At 38.5% G+C, this 14,144-nt stretch overlaps 1 protein-coding gene and 1 long non-coding RNA gene across 2 annotated transcripts in view; one reads left to right on the top strand and one right to left on the bottom strand.

Moving 5' to 3' along the window:
* The window catches only part of csmd1a (CUB and Sushi multiple domains 1a), a 499,342-nt gene that overhangs the window by 233,356 nt on the left and 251,842 nt on the right, over nucleotides 1–14,144 (top strand). The window lies entirely within an intron of this gene.
* Nucleotides 3,059–5,393, bottom strand: LOC135244826 (uncharacterized). The gene is made up of 2 exons (XR_010327062.1): nucleotides 3,877–5,393; nucleotides 3,059–3,679 (listed from the first exon to the last, which is right to left on the bottom strand). It is a non-coding gene; the product is annotated as an uncharacterized LOC135244826 (long non-coding RNA).

Genomic DNA, 14,144 nt, shown 5'->3' with positions numbered 1-14,144 from the left:
ACCAGTCAGTCATGCCAAATCTGCCCCACTTTCAAAATCTTATTTGAAAGCATCTCTCATTGAACAGGCTTACCTAAATTGCTTTCTATTTTGGTTCGGTAGTCATAATCTGACTTGCTCTGGTGGAGACCTCTTTAATAAGCTTGCATGAATCCCATGACACTGCCAATCTCTCACATTTGCTTGTCTTTTGTTTATAAGGTGACTGGTTTTGATGAATATTAAATTACTGTATCGGTTGTATGATTCAGTGCATCATAGGATTTCTTGTGTCACAAATGCAATTCACAGGGTAGGATTATGACATTACCCTTTTTCATTTATAGCATGACATTGAGTGGAAGAATGGAGGTAAATATTCGAGTTACGGTCATTTTTAAGTGTCTCGCCTAATGAATCATGACTGAGAAATTGAACCTCCCATTCCAAACAACTGTTTTACAACTTGTGAATTTATTTTGAATATACCATGATTTAGCAGAGTTTGCCATGTTTAAAGTTGAATATCGCTTTTGCATCTCTTTTCAGGGCTATTATACACAATGTATTACTTTGAGGGGGGGAGACATTACTTTCATAGTGACAGCCGTATGCAAAACTTCACCCCAAAATCCCAGAGAAAACATCTCACATTGTCTTTCACAGTTGTTTCATGGCAATAAGACCATGTTAATGCAGTGGAGAGGAGTGCTTAGACCACAACAGTACCACCGGAGTGAAGAAAGGACTCTGGAAATTACACCAAGCATAAGAATAGTTCGATAAAAAGGCCAGAGTTTCGGACAGACTTTGTAAATTTTTGAACAGCAGATGGCAAACAGCAAAAGTCTCCAGGTCATGAGACGACCCATATTGAAGAGAGGATGGCAGAGAGATGGATAAGCAATCTGGGGCTCCTTTCACTGAAAGCCATGCTTGTGATTTGATGGATTGTGATGTGAGCTTAATAATATATATATAGAATAAATGCTTCTATAACTTCCAAAGGAAATATTTTTTTAAAAGCAAATTGGTTTTATAATTTTGCATTATAGCCTATTGTAAATGTGATGACATTCCACATGCATTATGCCACAGAAAATGTTTGTCAAGCCATCATCATGGTTACCATAGAAAATGCAGATATTTTGGTGATAATGGAAAAAAACCCTTTTCACTGCATTTGTAGGGCCTCAGAGATCAATAACTTCATGCACGCTCGAGACAGCTGATAGTGTAGGGAATATACTTTTTCCACAAGTCACATTTACATATAGGGGATATAGTGATACCATCCTTCTACAATACATTAGTCTCATTAAGGAAATATACCAACTATAGTCAACTTCTATTAATTAATACACATTAGTTAATATTAAAATCACAATATTATTCAGCCAAGAGGTGAAGGCACTTTGGGAGTTCTTTATTAGCATTGGTTGTCTCAATTCAACACAATTGATATGAATACGGACAACCTAGGAAAATAAAGTTTTGCACACAAAGATCCTAATAGGGCAAAGCAGCAAAGTAAAGTTAGTAAAGAACAAATAAATTAAGGTGGAGGGAGGTTCTGAAACTAGCTGGAGCTAGTTATGAAAATGGTGCATGACGCGTACTACAAAGATAGAGGATAACCATGCAGTCAGTGTGTTTGTATCGAGAAGCATGCCGTGCCATGAGCTCTTTTTTCTGTGCATGGTGTATATTAAAATGCAGCACAGTGGATGACGTGTAGCAAACCTTAAAAGAAATGTAAAATATGGAACGTTTACAATAACCATTCAGTGAACTAACCATTAGCGCAGTTGCATACAATTCTTTGTGGTACTTGCTGGATCGCATAGCATCCAGGCATCTTGTCTGTGCTCCTCTGTGGCTGAACGCCGAGGGTAGGCCCATATGCGAGCTTGTTTCTCGGTTGAGCACACCTTGCAAACTGTTCCCGGCTTACGTGTTGCGCACGAGAGGAAGACCAGGGAGTCGGGTGAGCGAGGAAAGAGGCAAGTAAGATCAACCGGAGTTGTTGGCCTTTCAAAATTATTTTATTGCTAGTTGTGAATTTCTGTCACTCGGTATTGAATTAGTGCAGAACATTGTGGCTGGGACATTTAGCTACATTACTTGTAATGTGGTAGAAGAGTTTCCTGTGGAAGGTATGGAATTGTAGTTCTATCATCCCTATGATAAAATCCAATATTACGCTTCAATCCTGAGGGGAACAAGTATGCCCTCAACATCACCAATATGTGGTGGAGTCCAACTTATTAACTTCTGGAATAAGTTAGACACACTTGTATTTTCATGATTTTCCCAATGATAGTTGTCAAAAGTTGGCCTAGCATATTTTCATGGTCTCTTAAAAGCCATTTTGCAAATTACAATATTCCATTATGCATTTGATGCCTAAACGACAAGTACTGATTTTATTGAACTGGCACAAGAGTGACAGATCAAGATACAGTACACAGCACAGTTTTAAAATATCAGTACAGACTAGAAGGCAGAATGAGACAAGAAACTTCAATGAACAATCTTTCAGAACCAAATCATGCATTGCTGAGCTGTACCTGAACTAATGTACCAAGGCTACTGCGAACAGGAAGGGATTTAACAAATGGTATTGCAACACTCGCCCTCACAGTCTAACAAACCTCTCAATTTTGGTAGGCCGAGTGTCAAGTGTTTTAAGCTGAAACGTAGCCAAATTTTAGATCGTTACAATTTGTCAGTTTCATGTGTCAATGATGTTTACACCTGAAAACACCACTATACAATCTTACAAGATATAGCACTAGATCTTGTTGCAGTCACTGAAAAACGACCATATTCAACAAGGTATTACACTTTTGAAAGGGGATTGAAAATATTACTTTCCTCTGTTATACTGTCCACATCAGCACCTCATTTTTAAATAAACCTCTTAATAATAAAAACAAGCTTGAAAAACAAATTTTTCAAAATAAAATGGTTACTATTCTTGAACCCTTTTAACTAGACATAACCCTGGTTTCTTATTAAATTCATAATTACTCTAAATATTTCTGAAATAAAGTAAAAGAAGCTCAAACAGTGGAAGTGAACATCAACTCATTTTTATTAGAGTGGATACAAATGCGATGAGGCTGTGCCTGATGGGCTTAGAAGTACAATCCAGACACAGCTACAAAGATGGACAAAATCTTGGTTTAAGGTTGATAACACCACCAAAACAAAGCATTCTGTGTTGTTTTGTTTTCCAGAGCTATATCTAGGCAAGTTTCCAAAAAAGACTTTTGGAGACTCCAAACGAACACTTGCTAACCAAATGATGTGTCATTAGAGGTGTAAAATTCATTATACACAACATGGCCAATATACAGGACTGCTAGCTCAGTTATAGTTCCTCGTACACTACATGGCCAAAAGTATGTTAGCACCTGACATCCAACATCTCATCCAAAATTATAGGCATTGATATGGAGGTGGTCCACCTTTTGCTGCTATAACAGCCTGCACTCTTCTGGGATGGCTTTATACTATACGTGGGAACATTGCTGGAGGGCTTTGCTTACTTTCAGTCAGAACAGCATTAGTGAGGTCAGGCACTGATTGGGCATTTAGGCCTGCCTTGCAGTTGGCTATCCAAACGATCCCAGAGGTGTTGGATGAGTTTGAGGTCAAGGCCCTGTGCAGGCCAGTCAAGTTCTTCCACACTGATCTAAAAAAAACAAAAACAAAACAAAAAAAAAAAAAACATTTCTATATGGACTTTGCTGTGTGCCTGGGGGCATTTCCATACTGAAAGAGGAAAGGGCCTTCCCCAAACTGTTTGGGAGGCACAGAATTCTCTATAATCTAACTGAATACTGTAGCATTAAAATGTGCCTTCACTGGAACCAAGCGGTGTACAGATACCTTCGGTGATATAGTGCACGTTATACTATATGCTCATGGAAGTAGTAGTGGCTTGCTTTCCTGCTGTCTGTCAGCCTCCCCCTCCCCCTTCTTGCCTTTCCAACTTCTGGAAGATTGTAGAAAATATACATTAGTTATTAACATACTAATTGCAAAATAATTTTGTTGTAAAACAACGTTTGAAGGCATGAAGTCTCTAGAACGTTGAGACTCATGCATAATGTTTCCAGTGTGGATAGTATGATGTACTATCCACACCGGAAAAAATATGTTTTTTTTTTTTATGCAGGAGAAAACGTGTTCTTTTATGCAAGCGTAATAATGAAACTACATTTCTAACGGTGTATCTAAAATACTCAATATTCACTAATTGCTTGCCGCTGGCCGGCAGTGTACTGGGCAGACATTGTCCATGTTGAGTAGTTGCAGATCTCATTGGCTATAGTGAGGGACTGCTTGGCCTGTACTGGTCAGAGAGACAGCTTACAGAGAAGGCTCGTTTTGTTCCAGAGAATCTCTTAAACCAGAAATAACAACATTCTGTAGTACACAAGATTTTTGGCATGTATGCAACAGTGAAACTGATAATTCCTCCAGAGAATTTTTGTCAAATTAAACAATGGGTCACATTCTCTTGAAGGTTCTGTTTTGGGACTAAAAATTACTATGGATTTTGTTTGCTGGATTCTTGCTGTGATAAGCATATCGACTTATATCGACACATGTTGCCTGTGGATTTCCAAAACGCAAAAGGTGAGGACACCAAAGCTCGTTTTGCCACCCCATGTTAAAAAATAATTGTTGCAAAAACGTTGGCATCGTAAAATAGTTTAGATACATTACCATGTTTTAACACTTTAAAACGCTGTATCATAGTACCAGACTGAAAATTTCACAGGTTAAATAAGCGGTTCAAGAGAATGAGCCACTAGTACTATTGATGCACGTGCATTTGTTTGCACGTGCGCGTGTGTGCGCGCGCGTGGGGATATCCATCGAAAATGGGTTGGAGGAGGATGTTTAAAGCAATTTTTCCCCACCACAAAACATCCTTTGAAAAATAAGTGAAATCATTTTTTTTAATGGGATTTCAGGACCTTCGTGGGCCCCCTAAGTGACTACAGGTCCCCAAGTTGCCGCTTATCGCTTCTAGCCAGGGCTGGCCCAGTTCTATAATCACACTGTTTGCAAATGCTAACAAAGCAGGTGCACTTCAATGCTTGCCATTTCAAACCAGGATGTACAGCCGAGCGTATCGATGATGCGCTGAACACACATCGTGTTTGTCAGTCCCTCACAAGTGCACAGCATCATCAAATGCACTCCAGCATATCGCTGTCCTGCATGGGGTACAGCAGCACTCAGCCAATGACAGCTCTGGAGTGCACCGTGCACGATACGTCTTTATCAGCACATGCAGCATGTCAGGAAATAATGCACCTTACACATTATGGAATCTATTTTAAAAAAACAAAACAAAAAAACAAAATACAGGTGATACATGATGTAGCAATTTGAATATGATAAGGGGATTAAAAAAAAAAAAAAAAAAACTAACTGGGTCAAGTGTAACATGAGGTTGCATTGTTTTGGAATAATGTTTGTGTTCATTCTGGCCCCAATCATTTATCATCTGGATTCATGTTTGTCAGTTTGATATGTAGACCTGTTTAAGAATGTATTTATTATTAACAATAGGAAGAGAGAACTGTTGGTTGCATGCTTTAGTATTCATTTCTCACCCAGAAAATGCAATTGTTTTGTTTAATTAAAATTTTTTTGGGCATGTTGGTGTGAAACACCCGAAGATGATCTGTTCATCATAAAAAAAATAATTAAAAAAAGAATAAAAGTTGGATTTCATTGCACACTAGCAGGTAAGAGAGCTTACTTGCTCTCTGCTACATTATCTTTTGAATTCTGAAACTCCATAATCAATGCAAAAACAGAAATACTGATTATGAAGGGAAAACAAAAAGATGATTTGGACTCAGTTCTTGTCCAATCCTTAATTGAGGACACATTTTGTTGAAATCCAGGCCAGTGTTTCCCCACAGTGCTTTGTGTGCATTAATGAACAGATGGTGCTATTGACTAAATTAGATGAAGTTGCAGTATGTGTACAGGACAGACCAATGAGGAGGGATGCAATATTATGGGTGATGGAGGATTTGAAATTATAGAATGTACAGGAAAACATTGTTACTACTACCATTTTCTTCATAAAAATAAATATTATTATTATTAATAATAATAAATAATAATAATAATAATAATAATAATAGATTGATGCAGCAATAGCCCACTTTGGCCTTTTATTTTGAGAAGGTTGTGTAGCTGAATTTTGTGCATTTTCAGGTCACAGTCAACAGAAGTAACAGTTTGAGAACAGTCTGTGGTCATAGATATTCTTTCTGGAAACCATGAAGTGCCAAATTATTTTCGTTATTGGTATGGAGTATTCTCCACTGACACAACTACTTTAACAATTTTCAAATGTGTAAGTGATGCAGAAGCTCTCCAGAATGGCAGTAGGGTTTGCCTTGGGGTGCAGATCCTTGTGGCTATGAATCTGTGCGACCTCGTGTTGCCTGTGATGCATGGTTCAGCATAAAGTTAATTCAGCGGTGCTGCTACATTTGTGCTTTCACATACAGACAGATCCATATGCTACACATTAGCAGAAGGCTTCTGGCCTTGTCCTCCAACTGCCAGCAGTTTCACGTTTAGCTGAGTAGCTCATTTTTTCCCCATCCAAAGTTGGAACGGTGACAAGAGTCTTATTTGCATTTTCTGTTGCCGTTACGCATGAAGAACCCAAGTGGTCTTTCAATAATTCATAGAGGCAGGACGTACATATTTGTAGTCAAAGTAGTTTTTGTTTTATCCATTTGCAATGGGATCCGTCTTGCTTAGTGCAACGGAAGGCCAGATCTCAGTGACCTCACTTCCACCAACTCTCCAATGTACTGTAGAAAGGAAAATTAAGGTGATGGCGAGGCCTTATCAGAGTTATGCTCCAGAGATCAGGGGGGCAAGAATCTACACTAGCCTCTTGTTAATTGAGGCTGTAAACTGTGGTTCTGGTGGAAAGATACGTAGTAAATGGCTGGATGGTCACCGTGGGCCCAACCTAAATATTTCAGAACCCTGGAGGCAGTTCTTCAATATAACATATGGGTAATAAAGGGTTATTAAACCTGATTTTTTTGAGGGGGGGGGGGGGGGAATTGTTTTAGAGATTTCAGAAACCTGTTCGTGATAGTTGGAGCTGAGAACTATGTAAACATGTGTACTGATTAAATATACTTGAAAAACTTCTGAAAGAAAAGTTACCTGGCAACACCATTGCTTTCATTATCCCTTTTGAAGCATTCTGGAACTATGGATCTCATTCACTGCCCAGGTAGATGTGTCATGGTCTTTTTGACTCTGAAGTTTGCCTTATGTTTTTCAACACTGAATCACTGCTGAATGGCTAATGTTTCCATTCATGGAAAATCCTTCTGAAGTGTAATATTAATGCAGAGGCACTATGAAGCAACATGGATACAAAAGAGAATTTTACTCTTATGCACTGTATGCAGTTTTGCTCATTATGCATATTTAATTTGTATAAGCTACATGAGTAAACATGTCTCAATATAATTGTACAATTTCAATAGAAAATAATGGAAAGAGAATGGCACAATGACAGTGGCCTGGACTGGGTTCTTAAGGGAATCTGTCCAAGTCAAAACAAAAAGGTAGTTGAATTCACTCCATCTACATTTTAAACCTGAAAGATATGCAAGCAAGTTTTTGCTTTTTTGTGTGTGTGGGCAACAGCAATGTAATTTATTACTAGTTTAGCCATCTAACTTTCAATCACATTGAATCAGGAAGCTAGCTAAACATTACATCCAGTGCAAGCATTATATATATTACTTTAACTATAACTAATATATAACTAACATATATATATATAGTTAAAGTACGTTGGGCTGCTCTTTTGTCCCATATCATATCAGCATTGTGCTCAGTACAGAGCATCACTCATTTCCCCCTCTGGCATCCTTGCATTATTCACCATCAAAAATGATAGCAAATGCATTTCTTTATTATTTATCCCAATTAAATACATGGCAACCTTCCAGCACACTGCTTGTGGCAAACATTTCAGTGGTGGAATTTTACCATTCTGCCCCTTCCTCTTATTTGGCAGTTTGGGAGTATATCAGTAACCCAAATGTTTGGCAGGGACCTGAATCTCACACCCAAGCAGTGGGGTCCCTCTAACAAAAGCATTTCATCATTTGGCAGAGACTTATCCAGAGCGACTTTGATTTACTTAAATAAATAAAAAAATTAAAAATAAATAAATACAAACAATCCATATACAGCTGGATATTTTACTAATAATTCAGATGGAGTACCTTGTTCAGGGACAGTGGTAGTGTCTGGGAATTGAATCCACAACCTTTGAGTAACAAGCCCAGTTCCCTTACCATTATAAACCCCCACATATGCTTTCCTTCCCTCAAAACGGACACATGAACAGGCCATAAACCGGGGTTTGTTAAGGAGTTGTAAATTGTATTCATGACAAAGGTAATCCAAAAAAGGGAAATCGGGATTGGTGGTTCTTACTTTACATTCAACAGAAAATAAATTGTGATCTGATGTTCAATAAACAATTACAATTAATTCTGTGATTAAATGCATGCAAGTCATAAAATAAGCATGACTCCATACCTCATTGTGAAAAGTTATTTAAAAGATTTATATTCTTTATAAAAATTAGTATGTACGGTTGGTATACATTTTTTTTGGCGAAATCAGATCTATAATTGTGCTGGAAATGCATATTTGAAGACTGATATTAGCATTTAAAACTGTCAGCTCTGTTTAATTGAAATCATTCTTTAGGTGAGTGAAATAATTAAATGCAAACAAAACCAAAATCACTATAAAGGGATTTTGTTCCTCAGCATCCATCCTTCAGCCAGTCTCCCTGCTCAGAAAGATCTTGTTAACAGCTGCTTGCTCATTTAGTTCTGAATTGATGTGTTAATTAGAAGGGGGGGGGGGGGGGGGGGGGGGTGTATACTTCAGTTCTGATGGGGCTGTCTAGTCTAGTGAGAGATACCAACATCTACCAACTGTTCACCAGAAAGTGCAGCTCAGAAAATGTGCCTTTTCTGATTTTCATTTCTGAAGCATTTTTCAAACTCTGCTGACAGCCTTTTACCATTGTGTACAAGAGTTAGACTCCTGGGTTTGGTGCACATGGAATGCAGCAGGGGTACTGTTGGGATGTGCCGTGAGTTCTGTAGGCTTACTTGACTCATTGCTAGTAGGCACAGGTCCAGTACTCCCCTCAGGCATTTACATTTGACCTCACTCACCACAGGAATTTCTACCCTAGTAATTCTAAGTCCCAGCTGGGCTAAAATTGACAGACAAGCTGTTGGAAGACTTCACTTATTCCTATAATGGACTCATTCTTATAATCCCCCATTTGCCTTGGTACTCCCACCCCACCCCAATATCCACACTGTTTAGTCACAAATGTGAGGCATTCAATCATTTTCATAAATTAAATATTAATAAGGTGGCAAGTGTGCCAAACATGTTGAAAAAGAAACCAATACCTACATTTGCTACACGTTGCTCTTAAAGCAGCTACCATGGATCAGTACAGTTCATGATCTGCTGCCGCCAAGTAGAATACATTTTGTACAAAAAAAAAAAAAAAAAAAAAAATTTAAAAAATCAATTTACTAATTGTGCCAGCACTCCTGGAGTCTTGTGAAAGACTAAAGTGCCCATCCCCAATCTTAGTATCACCAACTGAGAGAAACATGTTAATTCACAACCAGACTAAGTACTTCCCCCCCAAGTATAAAATGCACAAGGAACGAGTTATACTGCTTTGGACACCACTGAAAGCCAACAGTATAGCTAAATCATTCCATCACCTTGGGTGTCCAGTCTGGAAAGTCCATTTGTGTAATGTATGTAAATACATTAAATTATGCAAATACAAGTGAAAAATTTCAACAGCTTTTCAGTGGCTTCCTTTGATTTCTTGCACTGCCTGTCTAATGATTTAAGACTGTACAAACCACCATTAAGTGGTAATTTCTTGTCAGTTTCATACTATTGACTGATAATCTTCCTTCTTTAAACTATGGAGGAAACAGAAGATTCTGATGGTGTAATGATCAAACAAGATAATTAGGGTCAATTCAAGTTAACCAATGTGATACATCCTCAGCTGTTACATATTGCTTTTTACGTGAATCACAATGAGCTTCTGTCACTGAAAATAATGCAGTTCAGGCATAGTAAAATAAATGCTTGCTAAATTCTTACAGTAAGTAAATGAAGATTAATTGAATATTGAGATGTTTGGTGGGGTGACAGGGAAAGAAAAGATGACAAGTTTAAAAATCAAATCTGATTCTTATTCAGTGTTATGAAGAAAATGAAAGCGATCACAAATGACACTGTTGTGGGGATGGCTGGTTTAAGCAGCCACACCTGTCCAGGGTCAAGCTAATTAGACCTGGCTAGTTATCCAATTGGTTAGGAATTGGATAATTGGCCAGGCTGATTGGGCCCAGGAACAGGGGTGGCTGCACCTGTGCGTAGTGAGGCAAGGGAAGCCTCGGTCATGACAGTTTTACATCTGGTCCTTGGCTGTAACATCTTGCCACCCTTGAAAATAAATGTGGACTGCTGGAACATCATCTCCCTGTGTCTCTGTGCTGGAGGGCCCCTAGGAAAGCCACTTCGGTGGCCTGTGGCAGGCTTGTTTGCCACAGACACTTAACATGTTCATGGTTCCATACTTCCATGGAATACCAAAGCAACAAGAGTGAAGATGTATTCACATTACGCACCTTGTAGTTCAAATTTTATATTCTAATATTTAGTATTCATTGCAGTGGATCATATTATTCATCCCTTAGTTGTAGTTAGGTGTTCTCCAGCAGCACTGGTCTTGCAATTCCTGATTTAAAAAAAAAAACCCACACTTAATGACCTCTTCATAACACCATTAGCCAACAGCAACCAGTGTTGCTTAGGCGACCATTTGTACCCCCAACCCCTCAATGTGACCTTCAAGTGCATTTGACAGTCAGTGCGCAAGAGTAGATCAAGAAATTCAGCTCCCCTAAGAAGGAAGTCATGCTGTCCTTCATGGCTGCTTACCAACAGGCCAGCAGGAAACCGGACTGTGGGAAGTGCTTGTCATATGAATTTCACAGAACATAATCCTGCTGCAATCAGTTCATTTTGATTTATAACCTTATTTTTTATAAAATTGTAATTTTTAGGGTGCCATTTGCATGAAAAGTAATGCAGCATGCGAGACATAGCAGTTATGAACAGCTATTAGACATGCAACTAGAAGGCTGCAATAGGCTTGTCCAAAGGACATTGATGTTACTTGTAAAGAAAGGCTTGCTAAAATGGTTAAAAAAGGATGACATTGTATTAAATGCCTCTAAAATAGTGATCAAGTCCCTCTTCAATGTGCAATTAACAAATGCCTCTCCAGTTTAGAATCTTCGTAGTTTCTCCTTTTCCCACCCCATTATAAAATCATTTCATTATTCAACAGCAAATGACAAAAGGACTTGTCTACAGTTGTGAAACTTTAATCCAATAAAATAAGAAATTGCCTGCAGGGCTAGGTAAACATTTAGGAAAGGCATATGAATTTGTAATGGATAACCATATAGCTAGCTCTACTAGCCACTCAAGCACAGGTAGCCCTGCATAAGGCTCCAGCTGGCATAGGGTTGTATTCATTTTATTTTTTTTAATACAACACCCAGAAAATAGCTAGGCCTCTCAATACAATTACTACTACTGATGCTGCTTCTCCATTGATATGACTACTAAAGTAAAGAAAAACCTCAAATAAAAGCTCCACAGACTGGTAGACCTTCAAGCAGCAAGGAGCTCTAACATGGAGCATAGCAAGAGAGTAGGATCAAGAATGACTGCAGCCCATTTTCTGCCACTTTTAATCCCAACTGGAAGGGCGTTGTCACACCCTGATTGGACAAGAAAAGAATGCACAACAGCTGCTCTCAATGACTAATTAAAAATCAGTCTCCAAGACACTGATCAGGTGATCCGCATAGCCCTACAATTAACTGCTGAGTCAAAGGAATCTCAAACTGAGTGAATACAAAATCGAGAAGAAATGTCGAAAAAGAAAAAATAGAAAAGAAAACAATGACACACACTAGGAAACTAACTAGAAAGCACAGGATATGGGTGACTGCAACAAAGCGAACGAGAGATGTTTGAAGAAATGAAACTAATGGCAGTAGAAATCTGGGTCAATCACATAGATTTTTAGCAAACACACTTTAATGAATCGCTCTCATCCACCCTCTCTGATTGCGGCAGAACACCCTACTGCAAACAGGTTCTTGCATGCTCTCTCACCAAAACTGCAAGATGTTTATATTGGTCAAAAAAGGATTAAAAAAAAAAAAAAAAAAAACCGTGTGTTATTTATTTTTAAAAATCTATATGAATACAAAACTACAGAAATCATGGAAGCCATAGAATATATATATAAATAATCACAAGATAACGACTTTCCGATCTTGACCTTGTGCTCGCGACTTAAGGGAAGTTTTTCTCGTGATCACGACTTATTTATCTGGTGATCTCGACATAAGGGAAGTTTGTTTTCTCTGACCTCGACATAAGAGAAGTTTGTTTTCTTGTGATCACGACTTATTTATCTGGTGATCTTGACATAAGGGAAGTTTGTTTTCTCGTGATCACAACTTATTTACCTGGTGATCTCGACATAAAGGTAGTTTCTCGTGATCACAATTTATTTACCTGGTGATCTCGACATAAGGGAAGTTTGTTTTCTCGTGATCGCGACATAAGGGAAGTTTGTATTCTCGTGATCACAACTTATTTATCTGGTGATCTCGACATAAGGGTAGTTTTTCTCGTGATCACAATTTATTTACCTGGTGATCTCGACATAAAGGTAGTTTCTCGTGATCACAATTTATTTACCTGGTGATCTCGACATAAGGGAAGTTTGTTTTCTCGTGATCGCGACATAAGGGAAGTTTGTATTCTCGTGATCACAACTTATTTATCTGGTGATCTCGACATAAGGGTAGTTTTTCTCGTGATCACAATTTATTTACCTGGTGATCTCGACATAAAGGTAGTTTCTCGTGATCACAATTTATTTACCTGGTGATCTCGACATAAGGGAAGTTTGTTTTCTCGTGATCGCGACTTATTTATCTGGTGATCTCGACATAAGGGTAGTTTTTCTCGTGATCAAAATTTATTTACCTGGTGATCTCGACATAAGGGAAGTTTGTTTTCTCGTGATCGCGACTTATTTATCTGGTGATCTCGACATAAGGGTAGTTTTTCTCGTGATCACGATTTATTTACCTGGTGATCTCGACATAAAGGTAGTTTCTGGTGATCACAATTTATTTACCTGGTGATCTTGACATAAGGGAAGTTTGTTTTCTCGTGATCGCGATTTATTTATCTGGTGATCTCGACATAAGGGAAGTTTGTTTTCTCGTGATCACAACTTATTTATCTGGTGAACTCGACTAGGGATGAGCGAGTACACCATTATCTGTATCTGTATCTGTTCAACCAACAAAATTATCTGTATCCGTATCCGTACTCAGAATGGGCGGGGGCTTAAACCGGAAGTGGATGGGGCATAACCGGACGTTGTTATTTTAACGTTTTAGCAAAGCCCCTAGTGGTCGGCACGCTGGCGTTGCCGAGATTACTGAACTCAGACATTCAGTGCTACTGCAACCAAAGTATGAGTTAAAAACAGAAACGCTTTGTTTTAGTTTCATTAGTAGACGATACATGACAACTATGCCAAATACGGAATTTCTCCGCGCCACCATTGTCGCTCTGGTTGTCCATTTAACACACACCCCCTCCCTGCAGTCTCATCTGCAACTACACCGCCCACCCATGACATAATGGACAATATTGTCTATCTGGGCATTCATAAAAATATTCTTTCACCACTCAAAAATCGTATTCCGTCATAGCAACAACCCGACAATAGCCCTAAAATATGCCAATACAGCAGTGAAAACACTGCTCACGGAATAACAAAATAAACGAGACAAAGTTTTAAAAAATGATACCATGTCATTCTACAGTCAATATCTGGGACTAATATTGAATAAATACACAACCTTACTGTTGGTTTTATGCGTGGAGAAGTCCCTTTTGAGACC

The sequence above is a fragment of the Anguilla rostrata genome, chromosome 18 (genome assembly GCF_018555375.3).
Source record: "Anguilla rostrata isolate EN2019 chromosome 18, ASM1855537v3, whole genome shotgun sequence".
NCBI lineage: Eukaryota > Metazoa > Chordata > Actinopteri > Anguilliformes > Anguillidae > Anguilla > Anguilla rostrata.
The sequence above is the reverse complement of the archived record's forward strand: the minus strand, read 5'-3'. Positions and strand labels throughout refer to the sequence as shown.